This window comes from Diceros bicornis, chromosome 18 (genome assembly GCF_020826845.1).
Source record: "Diceros bicornis minor isolate mBicDic1 chromosome 18, mDicBic1.mat.cur, whole genome shotgun sequence".
NCBI classification, from domain to species: Eukaryota; Metazoa; Chordata; class Mammalia; order Perissodactyla; family Rhinocerotidae; genus Diceros; species Diceros bicornis.
This window is the reverse complement of record NC_080757.1, coordinates 17,111,388-17,133,332: the sequence shown is the minus strand read 5'-3', so window position 1 is coordinate 17,133,332 and position 21,945 is coordinate 17,111,388. Positions and strand designations below refer to the sequence as shown.

At 50.8% G+C, this 21,945-nt stretch overlaps 1 protein-coding gene across 2 annotated transcripts in view; it reads left to right on the top strand.

Annotated features, from left to right (window-relative positions):
- ABR (ABR activator of RhoGEF and GTPase) overlaps window positions 1-21,945 on the top strand; it is a 180,536-nt gene that overhangs the window by 60,981 nt on the left and 97,610 nt on the right. The window lies entirely within an intron of this gene.

The following is a 21,945-nucleotide window of genomic DNA, read 5'->3' as shown; positions in this document are numbered from 1 at the left end:
ATCCGAACCCGGGCCGCCAGCAGCGGATCGCGCGCACTTAACCGCTAAGCCATGGGGCCGGCCCCTGCCCTCAATTTATATAAATAGAATCATAGTGTGAGTATTTTTCTGTGACTTGCCTTTTTATGCTTAAAATTATGTTTTTGAGATTCGTCTTTGTTCTTGCCTACAGCTCTAGATTATTCATTGTCAAAGCTGCATAAAATTCCATTATAGGAATAAACTACAGCTTATTTAGTAGTAACAATGGTACGCCTACATTTCTGGACAAAATCCGTAGTAGGAAAATCGTTTTACACTACAACACAGCACATACACCTTATGTATAGATGTGTATATGTATATATACCTGAAACAAGCTTCACAAAATAATACCTGCCTTTAGTATGTGAGATGCTCCTTTTCAATCCACTCCAAAAGGTGACCTGCCAAACCGATTGCACCATCCACTCATGGGTCACCCTGCAGTGGCTGAATGTGTCCCCTCGTGTCTGGCTGGGTCGCCCTGTGCTTCTGTGCCCGGCAGGCAGGCCCCGGGCATGGCCCTCTGCTCTCACCAGGGCTGTCTGCCCGCACACCCATTAGCACGAGACCACTGTGCCTGCTGGTTCTCATCCTTCCGTCTGTCCTGACTGTTGGCTTCTCCCTGCTCCTGCTGGGCGTGTTCTAGCTGTGGCCTTGCCCTCCTAGTTGCTGTATCTCATGGGCTATGGCCTGAGAGTACAGACCCCTGGGCATGTTAGAAGTGTATGCACTGTCGCATTACTGATTTAGTCAGGTAGCGAGCGAGAGAGTCGTGTCTGGGAGCAGACTGCCTGAGTTCTGAGCTTGGCCACTCAGCAGCTGTGTGACCTTGGGCAAGACATGTGTCCTCTCTGTGCCTCAGTTTCCTCATCTGTAAAATGGGGATATTAATAGTACCTGCCTCATGGGTGGTATGAGGATAAAATGAGTTTTTATTGTATAAGTGTGGGCTGTGATTATTATTACTGAGCCCATCTGTGCATCAGGGCCTGAAATGTATCTAGTTCTTTGCTAGTATCTCTTGACGCAATGGCTGTATTGGGAAGAGATCAGAATGGTTGGTTAACAGGAAGTTGGAGGTGGATAGAAAAGCTGGTTCTGGACTCAGGCTGCCTGTAGAGTCATGCTGCATGTTTCCGTCAACGATGGACCACGTGTATGCTGGTGATCCCGTAAGATTAGTACCGTATAGCCTCCGTGTATAGTAGGCTAACCATCTAGGTTTGTCTAAGTATACGCTATGATGTTCGCACAACGACAAAATTGCCTCATGACGCATTTCTCAGAATTTATCCCTGTCGTTAAGTGATACATGACTGTATTCAGATCCCAACTCCGCCATTAACTAGCCATGTGGCCATGAGCAAGTTGTTTAAGCTTCTTGTGTCTCCGCTTACTCATCTACAAAATAAGGGCAATAATAGAACTCACCACAGAGTCCCTAAGAGGATTAAATAAGATAATGCACATAGAGCTTTTTAGTATAGCATCTGGCTTCACCGTCTACGTGGTTACCCAGCCAGAAACTCAGGAGATGGCTCTTGTTTTTAAAACATGGAAAGAGGTTTCTTTTCTCATGGGACACTGTTACCCCATCTGAAGGGAGCAGCCACCTGGCCCCAGGTTTCCTTAGCAAAGGCTCATTTCTTGGAACATCTCCATTTATGGGTCCACTGCCACCGGAGGCCTGGGCTCACCCCTCACAAAGTGTGTGCACCTTAGAATGCGCGCCTTCCCTCTGGGGTAGGATGGGGAGCATGGATGCCTTACTTTGGGTCCCCCCAGGGCTCCCATTGTCCTCAGTGAGGATCACATTGGAGTCAAACCTGGGGGTCATCCGGGCACGAGGCATGCAGTGCCTCACCGTGAGTGCCTTTCCTTCTGTCCCTTGATGGCCAGCAGACGCCCACCCTGCCCCCCCATTCTTGTTATAGGCGTGGATGCAACGACAAAGAGGATGGGATGGGGTGTTCCCAGGGCACTGTTGTCCACCACACGCACCTGAGTCGTCATCTCTCCCCAGACCTTACAACTGGTCAGCCAGACCACCTGTCTCCCCTTGGCACCCCCTCCCAGCCACCTTAGGGCATCCGCAAAACAAAATTGGGTCAGGTTTCCCTCCTGCTTGAAACCTTTCCACGGCTCCCCATTGGAGCGGGGAGGGAGGAGTCCTGCTCCCTAGAATAGCCTTCCTGCCCCTGTGGTGTGGCCTGCTGGCTTCTCCAGCCACATCCCTCTCCCCACCCCCACCCTGCACTTACACCCTGAGTATGGCCGACCCCTTCAGCGTTTCCCAGACTCCACGTTGACTCTTGCCTCTGTGCCTCTGCAAGTCTCCTTCCCTATTTGTTTGGCTGATGAAGACCTTCAAACCCAGTTTACCATCCCTCCCAATAGAATGAATCACTTTTGATGATGCTCAATATCATGTAACTGTTCAGAACATGGACTCTGGAGAAGACTACCCTGGGTGTGAATCTCGGCCCCACCCCTTGCTAGCTGTGTGATCTGGAGCTGGTTACCTAACCTGTCTCTGCATCAGTTTCCTCATCTGTAGGATGGGGGCTCTCAGAGTTCCTACCACATTGTGAGGCCTGAGTTACTGCATGTACCAGGCACACAATAAATGTGTCTATCTGTCCCCCACATGTAAGCCTCCTGAAGGCAGAGCCTGAGTCTGCTTTCCCTCCTGGTTGCGTCCCTATGGCCTAGCACAGTGCCTGGCACATAGTAGGTCCACATCAGATATCTAGCAATTGAATGAAGGAAAGCTGCCTTTATCTTACCTGGGAAAATGTCTATTCAGATCCTTTGCCTATTATTTAGTTGGGTTATGTGTCTTTTTATTGTTAAGTTGTAAGATTTCTTTAACTACAAGTCCCTTATCAGATATATAACTTGCAAATATTTTCTTCCATTCTGTGGGTTGTCTTTTCACTTTCTTGATCGTGTCCTTGGAAGTACAAAAGTTTTTAATTTTGATAACATCAGATTATCTATGTTTTTCTTTTGTTTTTGTGTTTTGGTGTTATATCTAAAAATCCTTAGCCAAATCCAAAGTTATGAGCTTTACCTCTGTTTTCTTCTAAGAGTTATAGTTTTAGCTCTTACATTTAGGTCTGTGATCCATTTTGAGTTAATTTTTGTGTATGGTGTGAAGGAAGGGTCCAACTTCATTCTTTTGTAGATGGCTATCCAGTTGTCTCAGCACCATTTGTTGAAAAAACTATTGAATGGTCGTGGCACCCTTGTTGAAAATCAGTTGACCATACATAGATGTCTTTATTTCGGGACTCTCAAATCTGTTCTGTTGACCTGTATATCTGGAAAGCCACCTCCAGCTCTAACAGTTGACCGTCTCTGCCCCCCTGCTTTCAGAGTCCTGGAGGCTCCCGCAGGAAGCGTTGCCGGGACATCCCACAGCAGAGCCATCTCCCCACTGGCCCCTGGAATTAATCACTTCCCACATCTGTCCGGGTGACCACTGGAGGGTCCAATGTGACTGGTCCCTGAGGGCACACAGGGGAGGGTGTTGTGGAGGTGTGCATTCCCTCCCTCCACCTACGCGCCTGCACATCTCTCCCGGCGCAGGGTGCATGGTCCCAGAGCAGGGCCTGTTTGTGCTGAGGCCCAGCCTCTGATTGGGTGTATGCCCTTGATGCGGGCCAGGGAGGAGGGAGCATACACGGGAGGTGGCTCTTGGGATGGAGAAGGGAGCGGGGCCCGCAGGAGGGAAGCATTCCTGGCACTAGAGGCATCTTCACCAGGACGGCGGCCTCGGGAGGGAGAACCCTGCATCCATGGGTAGGCGCTGGGAGGCTAGAGAGGGCCACTGGCATTGCCAAGCCCTCATCCTAACATGGCCTCCTTCCTTGTTTCCTTAGTGTGTGAGTGTGTGTGCATGTGTGTGTGTGTATGGCGGGTGGGTGACTTGAACTCCCTCGTTTCCGAGTGCTTGCTCCATGAGGTTGAGGGGTTGGATGCTTTAAGAGGTCGGGTGGCACTTGGCCAGTGTGTCCTTGGGGTAGGACTGTTGTCTCACATCGACTCCAGCGGTGAATAAGACTCCCCAAGGCAGCCAGAAACCCTCGCGGAGTGGGATAGAAAGCCGGGAGGATGGGGCTTGGTGATATCATGGGGACACTTTAGCTTGCAGGGGAGTTCCGGATTTATCAGTGCTTTAATGCAACTAAGGTGGAGAACATCACTGAGCAGAGCACTGTAAAGCTGCACCTGTTGAATGCTGAAGAGCTGGGCTGCCTGTGGGTTGAGGGAAGTGGGGGTGCTCAGCTGGTGGGGTGCTGGCTCAGAAGGTGGGGGAGAGGCCATGTGGTAGAGAGGCCCATGGTACAGTCTCTGTTCCCCTCCTCCAGATCTCCTAAGGCCTTGGGGATGAATCATCCAGAAGTGGCAGCCACCGCAGCAACACCATATTTGTTAGGGGAATCCACTGCACGCTTCAGGGCCCACATCCCTCAGATCCAGCCCTTGGAGCAGAACTGGGGGGAGTGCAGAGATTTCTGTAGGGTGCGCCCTTCTCCTCCCTCTTCATTTGTTCTCCCCACTCACCCGCCCCCAGTGGAGCTGTGTGAGCTGAGTTGGAGTTGCTCACTGCCTGAGAGTTGCATCAGCCCCACCTAGAAGGCTGGAGCGGGAGCCTGTTGCTATGGTGACCACTAGGCTTCAAACCAGGGAGAAAGATGAGTTAGTTGCAGGGTGTGGTTTTCTCGCCTTGTGATGCTGTCATGTGATAGGCACGCAGGTCTGTGGACCTGTATTCCCAGCCTGTCCACGGGGAGATGTGTCATCTGCTTGGATGGGCATGATGGGGTCAGCTGCTCCAAAAGCCGTGTGGGCATTGACCAGGTTGGGTGTGTGTGACTAGAGGGCACAAGTGACTCCCTTGGCCCTTCTGCCTAGTTCCTGGGGGGAGTAAGTGATTTGATCAAGTAAATCAGATTCTGGGGGCAGGGAGGGGTTCAGGATGCAACCTGTCACCCAGAACAGAGGGCTGCTCTGAATCTCAGGCAATAAAACCTGCCCAGGGCCGGCTCCGTGGCTTAGTGGTTAAGTGCGCGCGCTCCGCTCCTGGCGGCCTGGGTTCGGATCCCGGGCACGCACCGACGCACCGACGCACCGCTTCTCCGGCCATGCTGAGGCTGCGTCCCACATACAACAACTAGAAAGGTGTGCAACTATGACATACAACTATCTACTAGGGCTTTGGGGAAAAAAAGGAGGAGGATTGGCAATAGATGTTAGCTCAGAGCCGGTCTTCCTCAGCAGAAAGAGGAGGATTAGCACGGATGTTAGCTCAGGGCTGATCTTCCTCACCAAAAAAAAAAAAAAACCAAACCTGCCCAGGCTGCATCATGAATTTTTTCTAAACCACCTAACAGAGCTCCTCATCTTGCTAAAGATAACAGACTGCTTGGCCAAGGCAGCACAGTACCTCGGTTCAGATCTCTTCTCGCACAGTTTGCCTATAATGGGAAAGGAGGAAAAAAGTCCGCGTTCCAGCTGCACTGAGCACTGGCCGTGTGCGTGGCACTGCCCTAGACACTGCCCATCGTTTTACCGTCTCCTTACCTCTACATGGGAAGCAGCTAATGCTGTCCTCGGTCTGCAGAGAAGCAAACTCAGGGGCCCAGAGGGTTTAGGTGACTTGCCTAAAAAATTAAACCTAAAACTTTGGGCTTCACGTCCAGTGTTCTTTTGGATTCCAGATGCCCATAGAATCAGGAATTCTTAGGCTGTCCAGTAAAGAAACACACTGTACATCTTCTGGTGGAAAAACCATGGCAGTCTCTCCCCAGAGAAAAACACAGGTTCTGTGTGGGGAGTGGTTGCCTGGAGCTATTTCTGATTTCTGAACAGGAAGAATGAGAGATATGGGCGTTGCCTATGGACAGAGGAAAACCCAGGAAGCAGTTGGTGAGGTCAGGGCAGGGCACTGACAAAGCCCAGACTTGGTGCATAGAGTGAGCTCGGGATTTCTGCCAGGGGCCCTCTAGGGGTGAGGACTAGTTGTCAGATGAGTTCTCAGCAGAGAGCAGTTTGGTGAATTGGTCCAGGGGGAGATGTAGAACCAGAGGAGAACTAGGGCCTCTGCGAGAGCCTGGCAGTCATAAGATCTGACTTGCTGAGCTTGAGGCATAGTAATAGTAGTTAATACTTAAGTGGTGTTAGCACTCTTCTAAGTGCACTGTATTTACTCATTTCATCCTCACAAAACCCCTGGGAGTTTGGGTGCTATTATTCCATTTTGAAGATGAAACAAAGGCACAGAGAGGTTAAGTGACTTGCCCAAGGTCACACAGCTGATAAGTAGAGCTGGGATTCAAGCCCAGGCAGTCTGGCTCCAGAGCATGAGCTCTTAACCAAAATGTTCTAAATACACCCCCCCCCCCCAATATACCGGCAGTGGGAGGAAAAGCTCAGAACTGCACTTGTGAGCTTCTGTGTGTTGATGGCTGCGCCCCGTGCATTTGCAGGAGCCCAGAGAAACCTGTCCCTGTGTGCGTGAGTGCCCCTCCCTGCCTTCATGGTTCCCAGGAGGCTGGGTGCTCTGCTGCCTCTGTGTAGGGCTGTGGAGGATAGTGCTGCAGACTGCGTACCTGGATCGCTTGCCTAACCCTGTTGGAGGGCCCCGGGCTCGCAGGAGGGAGCTCAGATCTAGGGCTGAGAGTGGACAGGGGCCCCCCCAAGGGGCAGGCAGTGAACACGGTTGCCATGTGTGGGGGACGTTCTCTTGTGCCTCTTTTGGTGCATGGGTAACCTCTGTGCTGCCCACAGTCCCTGAGAAGACACCAGACAAAGTGGGCTTCCTCTCCTCTTTCCCAGGGCCAGGATTGTGGGGAGAAATAGTAATAATAATAATAGTAATAATAATAGTGATATCAACAATAAGAACCACTAACATTACTTACTACATGCCAGGCACTATTCTTAGTGCATTTACTTGAACTAACTTGTTTAACTGTCACACAAGTTCTGTGAGATGGTGGTGTTATTATTATCTTCTTTTTATAAAGGAGGAAATAAGGCACAGAGAGGTTAAGCAAGTTTTCCAAGGTCACACAGCTAAAACTGGGGTTTGAATTCGGGTAGCCTGGCTCCAGGGCCAGTGCTATCAAAGCACTGTACACTACTGTGTCCTTTCATGGCTCCTTAGGGGCCTCCAGACCCTGTAACCCTTTTGTCGCCCCCCATTCAGAATCTTGCTTTCATTTTCCTGGGAGACTGAGATGTACCCACTTACCTGCCCACAAGTCCTGTGCATGACATGTGGCCTCTGACATCAGCCAAGCCCTGGTTTTTGTGGGAACTGTGCCCCTTCCCACCTCTTATGCTCACATACCCAGGCACAGAAGGGGTGTTGCAGGAGGTCTCCTGGGAGCAGAAGTAATTGACCTTGACCATTGCTGCTCCGGCCTCATCCCGCCAGTCTGCCTGCACACAGATGGTCCCAGTGTCAACACCTGGAGCGGGGAAGGTCCCACCAGCCCTGTGGGCCCTGGTGCCTGTCTCTCTCGGCCTGTCCTCTCTGGCCTGTGGTCTACAGCTGCCCTTGTTAGGAGGGCCAAGTTGAAACATCTCCCCTCCTTTCCACTCCCCATCCCCTGTCAGCCCCTGGGCCAGGTCTGGTCCTGAGCTTGATTCTTAGAGGGGGCTGCCTTCCTGTGGGAGGTAAGGCCAGCATCTCTCGCTGCCAGGTGGGAGGATGGAGCTCTGTGGATCTGAGTGGAGGACTTGGGAGGTGGCCGAGGGGTAGGGGCAGAGCCAGGGACAGTGGTGACCTGGGGGAAGTTTCACTTCCAGCTGTGAGCCCTGGGGTTGTTCTGGCCGCTCCCTGAGAAATGGCCGTTGGCATTGGTTGGGTGCAGGGCAGGTTGATCTCTGTCGTGAGTGCCCGCGTGCTGCCTGATGGGGGAAGGAGCATTGGAATGGGAGCCTACAAATGCCTGGCAGCCCCTGCCTAGGGCAGAGCCAGCCTTGTCTTGTGCCAGGAAGTTGGCAGCACTACAGAAATGAGCTGTGGAGGTGGAACCTGCCTTTGTAACTCAGAAGGGGACTCCAAAGCCCTCGTTGGAAGCTAAGTGGGCTTCAGGCCTGGTTTAGTCCCCTTGACCCCTGTAATCTCCATGAAAGACCTTCTGTCTCTGGTATTGCTCCTTCCCTGTCTGCTTTTGTTTTGTTATATTTTATTCAATTTTTTTTTTGAGGAGGAGGATTGGCCCTGTGCTAACATCTGTTGCCAATCTTCCCCTTTTTCTTTTTTCTCCTCAAAGCCCCACTACATAGTTGTGTATCATAGTTGTAGAGTTGTAGCTCTTCTACGTGGGACACCACCTCAGCATGGCTTGATGAGCGGTGAGTAGGTCCGCGCCCAGGATCAGAACTGGTGAACCCCAGGCCACCGAAGCAGAGTGCATGAACTTACCTGCTATGCCACTGGGCCAGCCCCTATTTTATTCAATTTTTAAAATTGTGGTAAAATACATATAACATAAAATGTACCATCGTAATCATTTTTAAGTATGCAGTTCAGTGTCATTACGGACATTCATACTGTTGTGCAACCATCACCACCATCCACCACCAGAACTCTTTTCATCTTGTAAAACTGAAACTCTGCACCCATTAAAAACTAACTCCCCCTTCTCCCCCACCCAGCCTCTGGTGACCATCATTCTACTTCCTGTCTCTATGAATTTGACTACTCTAAGTTCCTCATATAAGTGGAATCATACAGTATTTGTCTTTTTGTGACTGCTTGTTTCACTTAGCATAATGTCCTCAAGGTTCATGCACGTTGTAGCGTGCGTCAGAGTTGCCTTCCTTTTTCGGGCTGAATAGTATTCCATTGTGTGTATGTACCACATTTTGCTTTTCCATTCATCAATGGATACTTGCACTACCTCCACCTTTTGGCTGTTGTGAATAATGCTGCAATGAACACGGGTGTTTCCCTGTCTACTTTTGGGCGTACTGCACACATCAGCAATAGGCCATCCTTGGGGCTTGGTCATGGATGGGCCCACTGGCTCAGCCCCAGGAGAGTGGGTGGGCCACCAAGTTGTGGGGAAGGCTTGGCCTTCCGGTGCCAGCTTCTACCAGATGCTAAGCTGTGGGTGCTCCTGGCAGCAACCTACTTTGCTGAGGACATTCCAGATTTCCTTCCCCTCTGTCCTCAGAAGAGGTTGCTGGGCTCCTGGTTCTCTCCTGAACAGGAGGAGGGCGGCTGTGGTTCACTATGAGCCTGTCATGGGTGGTGTTGGGAGAAAGGGACTGCCAAGCATTGGGAAGCATATGTACAGCTTCTTTGAGACTGAGGCTGGAGGGCTGACCTTACGTGGAGGAGTTGGGGGTGTGTTAGAGTAGGCTGGTTATGATGCAGAACCACCTTAGTCCGGAAATCCCCATGACTTAACACAGGCAGGGTTTGCTGCTTGCTCATGCCAGTCCATCGCAGGTAGGCGGGGGCCTCTGCTCCATGTGGTCACTCAGGGACCCAGTCCAATGGAGGCTACACCATCTGGAACCCATGGCCTCCAGGTCAGTGCAGCAGGGGAAGAAGGAGAATGGAGAATTGTGCATGAGGGGTGACCAGAGCAGTGGGAGTCAGAAGGTGACAGGGCCTTAAGGGGGTGGGTGTGTCTGTGTGTGCCTGTGTGTGTGTATGTGTGCATATGGGCAAAGAGCAGAGACAGGCTGGCTGGGCAAACCACCTTGCCCTTCCCCAGCTCAGCCCTCACCTGGCTTTGCACCACCCCAGGGGAAAGGTGATGTTGGTGTTTCAGGAAGAGCCCATTGACGCAGGGAGATCCTCTCATCTCGTCTCAGTGGGAGACAAAAGGAAGTTGGAACAGGCGAAACCACTGGCACTCTGGAGCTGAGGGGAGGGGAGAAGGACATGAGTTTTGAGGCTCCCTCTTATGGCCCTGTTCAATAGTAGAATTATTTTTAAGGTCCAGGAGGCCCTGTGTGGAGAGCCAGCAGCTTGAGCTGAAAGCCAGCAAGTCTGGCCTCCTGGCAGCAAGGGGTAGAGGTGCGGGGTGTTCCTGTGGGTGTATGTGTGAGGGTATGCAAGCGTGTGCAAGTTGGGAATGTCTTGGCTGACTTCTGCAGAGAGGGGCGGGAGCCTGGAGCCACTTGGCTCTGGGATTGAAGGGAACCCCCAATGTGGAAGGCAGGGGTCATAGATTCCAATCCTGGCTGCCACCAATGTGCAAGGCCGCTTTGAGAGTCTTACTGACCTCTCTGGACCTTATATTACTTATCTGTTCTCTGAATTGTACCTTCTTCTCAGTACTAGATTGAGAGTCATTTAATTTTTCATAAATACCCTCAGGACTCATGAAACCATATATGGGAGAGGGGCTCTGAGGAGGCCATCCCAGGCGGGTGATAAGTGCGATTGGATTCGAAGGTCATTGTCATAATGGTCCTTTGATTCCCCTCCTCTTCTCCTCCTGGCTGCTCCCTCATCTGCCTTTGTGGGGCCGAGCAGCATTTCCCATCAGCGTGCAGGGAGAGGGGAGGAAGCGCAGAGCCTTAAATCAAATCAGTCTGGGGTCATTACTTCTCATCAATTCACGACGATTCAGAGGGGAAGTGGGAGGCGAGTTAAAGCCGTTAACTCTCACAAGGGTTAGAACTCCTGTAGGATTTGTCAGCCTGACCTCCTGGCCCCAGACCCTACATAACTGAATTGGTTGTTTTATGGGAAGTAACTGGGAGGAGTGTTAGGGGATTGGATCAGCCAGGGGGCAGTTACCGAGCATCTGCTGTGTGTGAATGCTGTCCTGAGTGCCACGAATAATACATACCAGGTAAAGAGGGCCGTCCTTGCTTTCCAGACTCCTGCCCCCTAGTGGGGAAGCGGGAGTAAACCGAAGGCCAAATGGGTATGAAGTTGACTTTCTGTATAGGGGATTTTTTTTTTTGTCTGATTGATGGAATGCTGTACTGTTTGTGAAATACTCTTCTTGTTGCTCTGCAGAGCAGCCCCGTGGATGGCAGGGCAGCTGTGTTTTACAGCGAGGATGTGGAGGCTCCTGAGAATGAGAGGCTTGCCAGAAGTCCTGTAGAGCTGCGACCAGAACCCTGATCCGTCTGACTTCTGGCCTGGGGCTTGACTCATTGTATCCCACTGACCGGCTGTTGGGCTACTGGTAGTAGAGCTGGGGATGCCGAGTCCTGCTTGGGGTCTGTTCCTATCACTGCGTCTGACACATAATAACTTAGGAGATGTTTGTTGAATGACTATTGCTTATTTACACATGAAGAGTAAGCTTCCTCCACTATGGCAAGGTCATCTGGCCTTCTGCACTGTTATTCCTGTATGTTTAGTGGGCGTATAACTGCCTTTCCTACAGAGTAATTAGGAAGGTTAGGCCCCTCTACCTGGGTAGGGGATATGTCAAAGTACAAAAAGCAATGACTTGGTTCAAAGAGCAGGCTTCCAGTTGTGGCTCAGTTGTTTATTAGCCAGGTGGCCATGAATGAGACCCAGAATCTCTCTGAGCCTCAATTTTCCCCTGTGTAAAATGGGGGAATAACATCTACTCTAACAACCTCCCTGGGTTGTGAGGATGAAATGAGATCCCGGCTGTGAGCTTGCTTTGTACACTGCAAACACGGTGCAGATAATAGCTTTTCTGTCCATCTCTCTGAGCCCGGACACTGGTGAAGTCGCTCTCCCTTCTCTGCCCAGGGCTGGTTGGCAGCCCCCGTCCCCTCGCCTGCTGTTTCTGCCCCTGCTACCCATGCCCAAGACCTAGGATTCCTTTGTGTCAGGCTTTGGAGCCCCCGCGGCCACGGTCTCTGCCTCCCTCCTCCCCTCCTCGAGGGAGCCTGGAGGTGGAGGATCAGATCGCGCCTCCATGGCAACCAGAGAGGCCGAGCCGCACCCCCGCTGGGGGCCTTGAGTCTGTTCCCAGCAGCGGGGGCGGAGCCAGAACCCTGCGCTGCAGCTCACGGCCGCGCCTCTGGGAACCAGCTGCCGCCTCGCCCCTGCCCTGTTTTCCAGTGCCCCTTTGCTGGGTTAGTGCTCCTGCTCCGGGCCTACCTGAAGGCCTGGGGTGAGAGGGATGCCATCGTGTGGTCCAGGGGCTGCTGAAGGCCAAGGCTGAGGGCGCTGAGTGAATGGGATAGGGGCTGCCCTCCCTCCCTGCCCAGGGTGTACAGTCAGAATAAAGCCCTTTCTGTCTGCCTCCTTCACCTCTTCCCAGGCAAACCTCCCAGTCCTTCAAGTCTTAACTCAAACCCTGCCTCTTGCAGGTAACCTTTCCTGCGCTTCTCGTACCACCTGGCTGATGGCTTCTTGGGGCTGTTTCAGAGTTTAGTTTCATTAGATTTTAAGGGCTGTGACCTCAGGGTCCTTGTCTTAAACTGGAGGTTCTCAGCCTTAGGATACATTAGAATCACCTGGGGAGCTTTTAACAGCATCACTGCGGTGGCCACCCCCACCTATTCAGTATGGATCCCTGGGTTGGGAGCCAGACACTGGTAGTTTCCAAACTCCCCAGAGGATTCTAGTGTGTAGGGAAGGTTGGAACTGGTGTCTTAAAGCTTAGGATTTAAACTACTCTGATGGCCTGTGATGCCTTGCTGGACGCTGAGCCTACTGAATGTAGGCTGACCGATGGACTCTTGGGTCAGCTGATGGGGGAAGGTCTGCTGGAGCGTAGCCCAGTGGTAAGTTGCCAAAGCCCTGATTTGTTTTTTGTTTTTCAAGGACTGGGAGATCTCTGAGGGCATTTACTGCTCAGGAAGGGGACTAGGTACTGATAACAGCTACTGTTTATTTGATGCTTGCCCCAGGCCAGGTGCCTTGCATTGCATATATTTTGTCACTGAGACCTCACAAAAACCTCATGAGGTATAGACATTGGGTGTCATCCCCATTTTAAAGATGAGGCAACTGAGGCTCTGGAAGGTTAAGTAGCTTGCCCAAGGTCATGTGGCTATTAAGTGGTAGTACTGAGATTGGAGTCTGACTCGGAGCCTATACCCTTGACCACTGTGCTATCCTGGCTCCCCACCCCCTCTTTGATCAGTCATAGAGCAAGGGATGCTGAGAAAGAGGTGGCTTGTCCTGCAGGAAAGATGCTGGTCCCAGGATGCCTCACTTTGGTGCCAGACCACGACTCAGGGACTCCTGATGGTATCTTCTGGGTCAGCTGGGGTCGCTGGGACCTTGAAGGTCTCCAGCTCGCTCTCCTGTTCCTTCAGTTGACCTCTGTTGAGGACTGTTCTGCCCAGACGCTGTCCAAGTTCTTTAACCTACGTGATGTTATTTAATGTGGTCTCACAACTAGCCTGGGCATTGTTACCCCCGTCTTGCAGATGAGGAGCTGAAGCTCAGAGAGGCCCAGAGCCAGCCAGCTGCTAATCCATGGAGCTGGCATTCAAACCCAGTTCTCCTAGTTCTGTGGCAGACCAGCTCTGGCATAGGCGAGAAGGCCCTGGACTCCAAGTCTGCCTTGGGGTCTTGGTTTCCACCAGGTTGCGGGGTTGGGGGGGGCGGGGCGCAAGTCTCAGAGCCCCTTGTACCTGTCAGCTGAGTGAAGGAGATGAGGGTCTCTGCGGGGTTGTCAGCCTCGGAACTGACTCCACTGCTGAGTCTAGCCAGTGTCCTGGCCTCTTAGGAATGTGGGAAAGACCCAGCTTAGCTCTAGAAGGAATTTGAGGGAGTTACAGGATTTGGGGGGAAATGGGCAGATCTGTGCACCTCCCAGTGGAGGGGCCAGCCTCGGAAACCACGTGTGCACCATTTCACAACAGGGTCAGTGCAAGCCTCAGTCCAGTGCCCGGCATCCGGGGGAGATCTGAGCAGGGAGTGGAATCATCTTCTGGGAGTTAGTGACAGGCATGGCAAGTTGGCAGGACTCTACTCATGCGCAGGAGGAGGGCTCCCGCGGCCCCGGGTTCAACTACACGAGTCTATTCTTCTGTGCTTGAACAAATGGACACAGTCCTGCCTCAGTTCTTTGCAGCACTGTTCCCCGCATTGGAAACAGCGGCCCCCGCCCCCCTGCAAGGCACGCCCAGACCCTCCGCCAAACGGACCTCTTTCTCATCCAGACTTTGACACCGGTTGTTTCTTCCACTCTTGGGCCCTGAGAGCAACCTGCCCGTGTGGTTTTTTCTATCTGTGCGTGTTCTACATATATTGCAATGGTTAAAGCACGGGTCCTGGAGTCAGACTACCTGTGTTCACTCAGGGTTTCCACTTAGCCATTAAAGCTTGGACAAGTGACTTACTTGGTTTTTAAATTTTTAGAAAACTTTTTTAAGTGCCCCAATCTTAAGCATACAGCTTAAAGAACTTTTACATACGTCTACTTGTGTAACCACCACCCTGATCAAGATATAGAATGTTTCTAGCACCCCAGGAAGCTCCCTCATGCCCCTTCCCAGCCAACACCCACTGCCTCCCGCAACCACCCACAGGTAGCCGCAACTGTGAACTTCTGTTGCCATCCATTCGTTGCGCCTGTTCTTGAACCTCATATAAATGGAATCCTACAATACGTGCTCTTTTGTGTTTGATTCCCTTTGCTCAACATAGTGTTTGTAAGATTCATCCACTGTGGGGTTGCTCTGAAGCTAAAATGAAGTTGTGCACGGTGCGGTGCCTGGCACAGTCCCAGATGACAGCGAGCATGCAGAGGACCCCACTGGGAGATCCTGGAGGGCAGGAGTGGTGTCCACGCCCGGTTGCTCTGTCACTACCTGTTGCAGCATGTGGCATAGAGACTTTGGATGCTCTCTGAAGACTTTTGATGCTGCTTCAGTTGGGGATGATGGTCAGGCCTGGGCTTCCCTGAGCTGTCTCCCAAGTTTTGCTCCCCTACCCCCATCGTCAGTTCTAGGCCAGAAAACAAGTTTATTACGTAATATCAGCCCTTGTACCACTCCTGCCGGGAGGGTAGGACCATTCCACACCTGGAACTTAACTTTATCCTGCACCTTCAGGTTCTTAGAGTGTCCAAGGAGAGGTTGGAAAGGCCCCCCAGACTGCCCTCAGCATCTGTTTCGGGGCTTGAGGGTATCAGGATGTATTCTAGGCTGTGTCCATTGGTCCCTGGTCAGTCTCAGGGGAAGATTGTGAACAGCTTGACATCTGTGAGCCTCCAGCTCCAACCAGAGCTTAAGATGGTAGGAATGAGGGGTGGTCTTTTGGGTTTGAACCTACCTCCCACAGACCAACCCTCTGCATTGCCCAAAAAGAGCATGTATGAGGCCTCCATGGTCTGTCATATCCATATGTGGCCTGTCCATACATCCATGGTCTGTCACACTGTAGCACAGCCTCCCTGGTTGGCTCATATCCTGTCATCTGGCACAGGCTCCATTACAGGCTTGGAACAGATAACCCTTGTTCACATGTGGTCCCAGTCTGGGTGACTCCTAGGAGATCTGGAGATCACAAGATTCTGCCTGCATTGTTGAGGACTGTAACTCGACAGAGGAACATACGTGTCAGGAGGGATGATCTAAAATTGGTGACATTTGGCAATGATGTGGCTGGCAAGACCCCACAGAGGGTAATGGTCCAGATCACCGGTCCCCACTGAGTCCTGACTAACTCTTAGCTCAGCTCCTGAGGCCCTCGGTGTGCTCTCTGTGCCCACTTCTCGAGGGCTATCTGCATCTCAGCCTCCTGCTCACTCAGTGTTCTAGCCGTGCCAGGCTATTTATAGTCCCCTTAAGGGACCCTGCTATTTCACACTTGGTGCCTTTGCCAAGCCTGTTCTCATTGCCTAGAACTTTGCTCCCATCCCCCATCCACCTGGCAAGCACCCACACATCTTTCAAGATTCAATTAATAATATTAATAATAGCAGCTGAGATTTATTGGGTGCTTACTATGTGCTAAGTGCGTTGCGTGTGTTATCCAGTTTAATCCTCGCAGCAGCCCTGTGCACACGGTCCCTTTGTCAGCTTCTTTCACATTCATTCGTTTAACCACTGTCCATTTATAAGTGGCTGCCTTGTGCCAGGCGCTCTTCTGAGCACAGAGAGGTTAGGAAGTAATGGAGCCTGGATTGGAAACCAGGCCGTGTAACCCCAGGGTCCTTCCTCTTAGCCACAGTGATAAACCACCTCCCTTTGAGTATCATCCAAGCTCTTCTAGCCATCCCCTCATCCCCACTGTTGCTCTCTGCCTTGCTGTGCCTGGGAGGTATTCTGTCACAGCATCTAGGATGTTTTATTGCTTACTGGACTGCTTTCCTGTACTGGGCTATAAGGGTATCACTTAGGAGTGTGTTCTTTTTAAGTGGCAGAAAATCCAGCATATAGGGGCTTATATTTCCTACTTAGCAAAAAATGAGGTGGGCTGTTTCTAGTGTGGCTCAGTAGCCCAACAGCATAAGAGAAATGTCCGTTTTTTCTTGATCATTTGCTCATGGCAGCAATATGGCCACTGTAGCTCCAGTTATCACATCTGAGTTCAAGGTGAGAAGTTTCTTGTTAATTATGAAAGGCCATGCCAGAAGCCCCAGCATACTTTACTTGAGTCTCATTGACCAGAACGGTGTCAAATGCCACCTCCCCCCCCCCCCCCCCAGTTGCAAGAGAGGCAGAGAAAGTGGGTATCTTGCCTGGGACTGGGTCCGTTGCCACCTCATATAAAGCCAGGGTAAGGTAAGCAGGGGAGAAGGGAAAATGGACATTGGGTAGGAAACAAACGATATCTGCTAGTGTCCTAGAGAGCAGAGACCATGTATTAATTCCTCTCAAATTCCCAGAATCTGAATACTCTATCATTGTTTTGTGTTGTTGCCTTGCAGGTTTTATTCTATGCACATACAGATATTTTTATTTTTTTCAAACATAGTATCATACTGTACATACTATTATTAATTTCCATTTTTAACTTAATAAGGTGATAGACATCATCCATATAATTTTTAATGGCTACATAGTAGTCCGTGTTGGAGAAATACCATAATTTACTCAACCAGGTCCCTATAATTAATCATTTAAGTTGTTTGCAGTATTTCACAATCATTAACAGCCCTGTGATTAATAACCTTGTAAATTTATTTTTGTGTGCATTTATAATTAATTTCTCAGGACACCGTCTTAGGTTATGCCGGGTTAAAAGCTGTACCAACTATTAAAGCTTTTGATACAAGCAACCAAATTGACTCCGGAAAAGTTGTACCAGTTGTGTATACCCTTGAAGAGTGTGTATACCTTCTGAGGGTATACTGTTTGCCCTCTGAGAGTGCCTGTTCCCTGACAGCTTTGGGTATTTTTTTAAATCTTTGCTGATTTGATAGGAAATTGCAAAAAATAGAAGCTTACATTTTCTTTGATTACAAGTGAAGTTAACATTTTTTAAAAATAAATACATTGGGCATTGGTAGTTCTCTTTTTAATTTTCTATTCATTTCTCTTACTCATTTAGAAAGTTGATGTATTCATCTTATTCTTATTGGTTTGCAGAAGTGCTTTATATATTCAGGAGACAAGGAGGTTCATAGGAGAGGGTCATCTGAGCCGGATTTGAAGGCTAAGTCGGATTTCACTGGGTGGAGAAGGGGTGAGGAGGATGTTCTAGGTATAGAAATAGCATGTGCAAAGGTCCAGAGGGGAGGTATGGTGTTGTGTGTTTAGGGACTGTATTAATTTTGTAGGGCTGTCATAAAAAAATTGCCACAAACTTGGTAGCTTAAGACAACAGAAATTCATGTTCTCACGATCTGGAGGCCAGAGTCCAAAATCAAGGTGTTGGCAGGGCTGTGCTCCTTCCCAAGGCTCAGGGGAGAATTCTGACTTGCCTCTTCCAGCTTCTGGTGGCTCCAGGCACTCCTTGGCGTGTGGCAGCGTAATTCCAATCTCTGCCTCCATCTGCACGTGGTCTTCTCCCTGTGGCTGTGTCTTCTCCCTTTCTGTTTCCTGTAAGGACGTGTCATCAGATTTAGGACCCACTCAGTTAATCTAGAATAATCTCATCTCGAGGTCCTTAATTATATCTGCAAAGACATTTTCTTTGGTAAGGTCGCATTCAGAGGTACCGAGGTTAGGATTTGGATGTATTTTTTTGGAGGCTACTCTTCAACCCACTTACAGGGACCTAGAAGCTGTCTGATGTTACAGGGCAGCAGAATGTGACCCTGTAAAGGTAAAATTGTGTCCATGAAGGGCCTCGAGCTGAGGAATTTAGGCTGTGCCCTTGAAGTGAATGGGGAACTTGAATTTTGAACAGAGGAGAAACATGGTCAGATTTGCAGTCTGGCCGTCATGGGGAGAGAGTGTTGGGATTGTCCTCACAAGAGTTGGTGAGGGTGGCGAGGAGGAGGGGAAGTGGGGACATTGCAGGGTGTGGGAGATGAGGAGCGAGAAAAAGGAGGAATCTGCGGTGGTTTCTGGGTTTCCAACTTGAGCGACCTGGCATATTAGCTTCAGGGAAAGGTTAGGTTTGAGGTTCCTGAGGGGGTGATGTCCAGGAAACAATCAGAGATGGGTCTGCAGCCCAGACCTCTCCCTGGACCATAAATAAAATTTGGGAGAGGGAGCCAGAATAGGGGTGACAGAAGCCTGGGAAACACCAGTTTTTTCCCATCATTTTATTATGAAAAATTTCCAACATACCTAAAAGTTTAAAGAATTATACAGTGGGGACTGGCCCGGTGGCATAGTGATTAAGTTTGGCGCGCTCCGCTTTGGCGGCCCGGGTTCGCAGGTTCAGATCCTAGGCACGGACCTACACCACTCGTCAGCTGTGCTATGTTGGTATCCCACATACAAAATAGAGGAAGATGGGCACAGATGTTAGCTCAAGGACAATCTTCCTCAAGCAAAAAGAGGACAATTAGCAACAGTGTTAGCTCAGGGCCAATCTTCTTCACCAAAAAAAAAAAAAAAATACAGTGAACACCCATGTACCCACCACCTAGAGTCCATAATTACCGTTTTTCTGCACTTGCTTTATCGCACATCCGTCCATCCCTCTGCACGTCATCAATCCATTTTGTTTTTTGTGTGTTTCAGAGTAAGTTGCACACGTCAGTACAGGTTGCTTCAACACTTCAGCATGCGTATCGTTAACTAGAGTTCAATAGTTAGTGAAATGCACAAATCTTAAGTGTACTGGTTGGTGAATTTTGATGAATACATCCACCCGTGTACCCCAAATCCCTGTCATGATACAGACCATTTCCATCGCCCCAGAAAGTTCCCTGTGCCCCTTACAATCAACACCTGTCCCCACCCCACTCCCCAGAGGCAACCACTATTTTCTTTTTCTTTTTTTTTTTTTCCCAATCATCGATTAGTTTGTTATAGAACTTAATATGAGTGGAATCATACAGGATGTGCTCTTTTGTGTCTGGCTTCTTTCACTCAGCATAATGTCTGTAAGAGTTATTTCTGTTGTTGTATCTATCAGTAGTTTGTCCCTTTTTATTGCTGAGCAGTATTCTGTTGTAAGGATGTATAAGGAATATCAATTTTTAAGGGGTGGGCAGAAAAAAAGGATTCCCCCAAGGAGACTTAGAAGGAACAGTGAAGGCAGTGGGAAAGGCACCAAGACAAGATGTCAAGGAAAACCATCTGGACCAGTTACAATTAGGTTTGACTGCATATAACATAAAAACGAACAGTGGCTTAAATAACCTAGGCATTTTTTACTCTCATGTAGAAGAAGTCCAGAGGTAGACAGTCCTGGGGTGGTATGGTAGCTCATTGTGCCATCACCAACCCAGGCTCCTAGCTTTTTGCTCAGCCATCTTCAGCACTGACTTCTATCCTCCAAGTCACCACATGGTTCAACATGGCTGCTGGAGCTCCAGCCATCCCATCTGCTTTCCAAATTGGAAACAGAAGGAGGAAGCATGGAAAGGGGAAAAAAAGTGTACCTTCCAGCTGAAACAATCTCTTTTAGCAGCCTTGTGCAAAGTTCCACACTTATCCACTTAACATCTCATTGGCCAGAACTTAATCACATGGCCCACTCCACTAGGAAAAGTAGTCTTTTAACTAGTCACTGGGCACACTGCCACTCCAAGTATAATGAGACTTCTGTTAGTAGAAGGGGAAATGGATATTGGCTGTCAGCAGCCTCCCCTGCCTTTTCTCTTTCGAGACCTGGGGGCCAAGCCATGGTCCACTCGTCGTTCCTGTCTGTGGCCTTTCATAAACTGAAGCCTGTGCTTGGTGGATTTCCATGCTCCGGAGTCCCCAGGGTTGGTTTCTCCATCTTTTTCTGCATCCCTTTTCCTGGTAGGGGTCTCCTGGGTCTCTGCCCGATGTCCTGGGCTGTCAGGGTTTTGTGGGGGGAATGAAAGGGAAAGTATCTAGAACATTTGCAGAGATCTCTGTGGGCTCCTTCCTCCACTCCTGGGCCCCCTTTTCTGTGGCTGGCGCCTCACTCTCAGGTACCCCTCCCTCCCCTCTTTGGTCAGCTTCCCCAGACAAGGAGGACTGTAGAAGGAGATTTCTCTGGAGGGTTAGTGAGATTCAGAGGGAAAAGATGGCATTTGGAGACAGACAGACAGACCTGGGTTCGGATCCTTTCTGTGCAAATCTCTCTGAGACTCTGTGACCTTGTCTGTAAATTGGAGAGAGCCTCACAGACGTGACTAGGTTGAGAGGAGCAGGAGATGCGGGTCCATGGCTGCCACTCTGATAAGGCTGAGTTGTGCACACATGGAAGAGGCTGACAGAGACCTTCCCGCCCTGCTGTGACCCAGGCAGCTCCCGGCTGTGCAGTAGAGGCGAGCCACGCCACCTTACCTATTGTCCCTTCCACCCCTGCCCTTGGGAGATGTCTTGAGAGTGAGGGATCTGGTCCTGTGAGCCCTGGGAATTGTTTAGTGTACCAGAGAGTCAGTGTGGCCTGCTGGGATCTGAACTGTTGGCCATGCCAGGGTCCACCGTAGCTCACTGCCCTAGCCTTGACTCCGGGCCCTGATAGGGCAGCCTGGAGCCTCCTGGAGGAGAGGTTAACGTGATGTCTCCTTCCCTCCTTGTGCTTCTGCAAAGTGAGTAGGTCTCACCAGACAGTCAGGCCCCTCACAGTGCCAGACTCAGGAAGACTGGAAGCTGTCGCTCCTCTTCCCCCCTCCTGCCCTGGAAATAGCAGAGTCGGCTCAACCCCTGCCAGCCTCAGACATGAGCCCTGTGTCCCCCGGGGCAGCGGGCCCTATATCCCGGTGTGTGGCATACGCACATCTCAGCGGCTGGATCGCTAGGTTCTGTGGTTCTTCACCTGCATGCCTGTCTTGGGAAAAACAGCCCACGTCCCCTGACAGCTTCGTGAGCCGTCAGCGCAGGGACTGGAGAGGAAGTCGGCGGGAGCAGGTGCAGCGAGGCCGGGGGAAGCTCTCGGCTGCCAAAGGGCCAGATTGGACCTAGCGTAGCCGTGGGCAGGCGCCCTGGTGACCCGTTGACACCATTCTCAGGGTGCCGTGTGTTGTGACAGAGGAGGAGGAGCCAGGGCCCCATAGAGAACTTGGCTGCAGCCTCAGACCTGAGAGGGACAGTGCATTCCTCTGCTCATTCATTTAATCACTCCATACATGTTTCCCAAGGTCCTGCTGCATGTTGGCCCGTGGGTCCTGGTCATACCGCGATGACTGGGACACCCAGTTCCTCCCCCAGGGGCTCAAGGACGAATGGGCCGGATCAACAGGGGCACTGGAAGGCCCTGCGCTATAGGAGTTCTGAGCAGGGACGCCAGGGAGGACATCCTGGAGGAAGTGATATCTGAGCAGACGATGGGACAGGTCCAGCCAGGAGGGTGGGAGATAGTGGGAGGGTCCCTCACGCAGCTGCAGGAGAGACCCCACTGGTGGGGCTTGACTGGGGGCCTTTCTGAGGTGCTGCCTTGCACCCCCCCACGGGCCTGGCCTGCTTATCCCCAGGAGGGGGTGTCTGTGCGTGGGCTCTGGGGCCTGA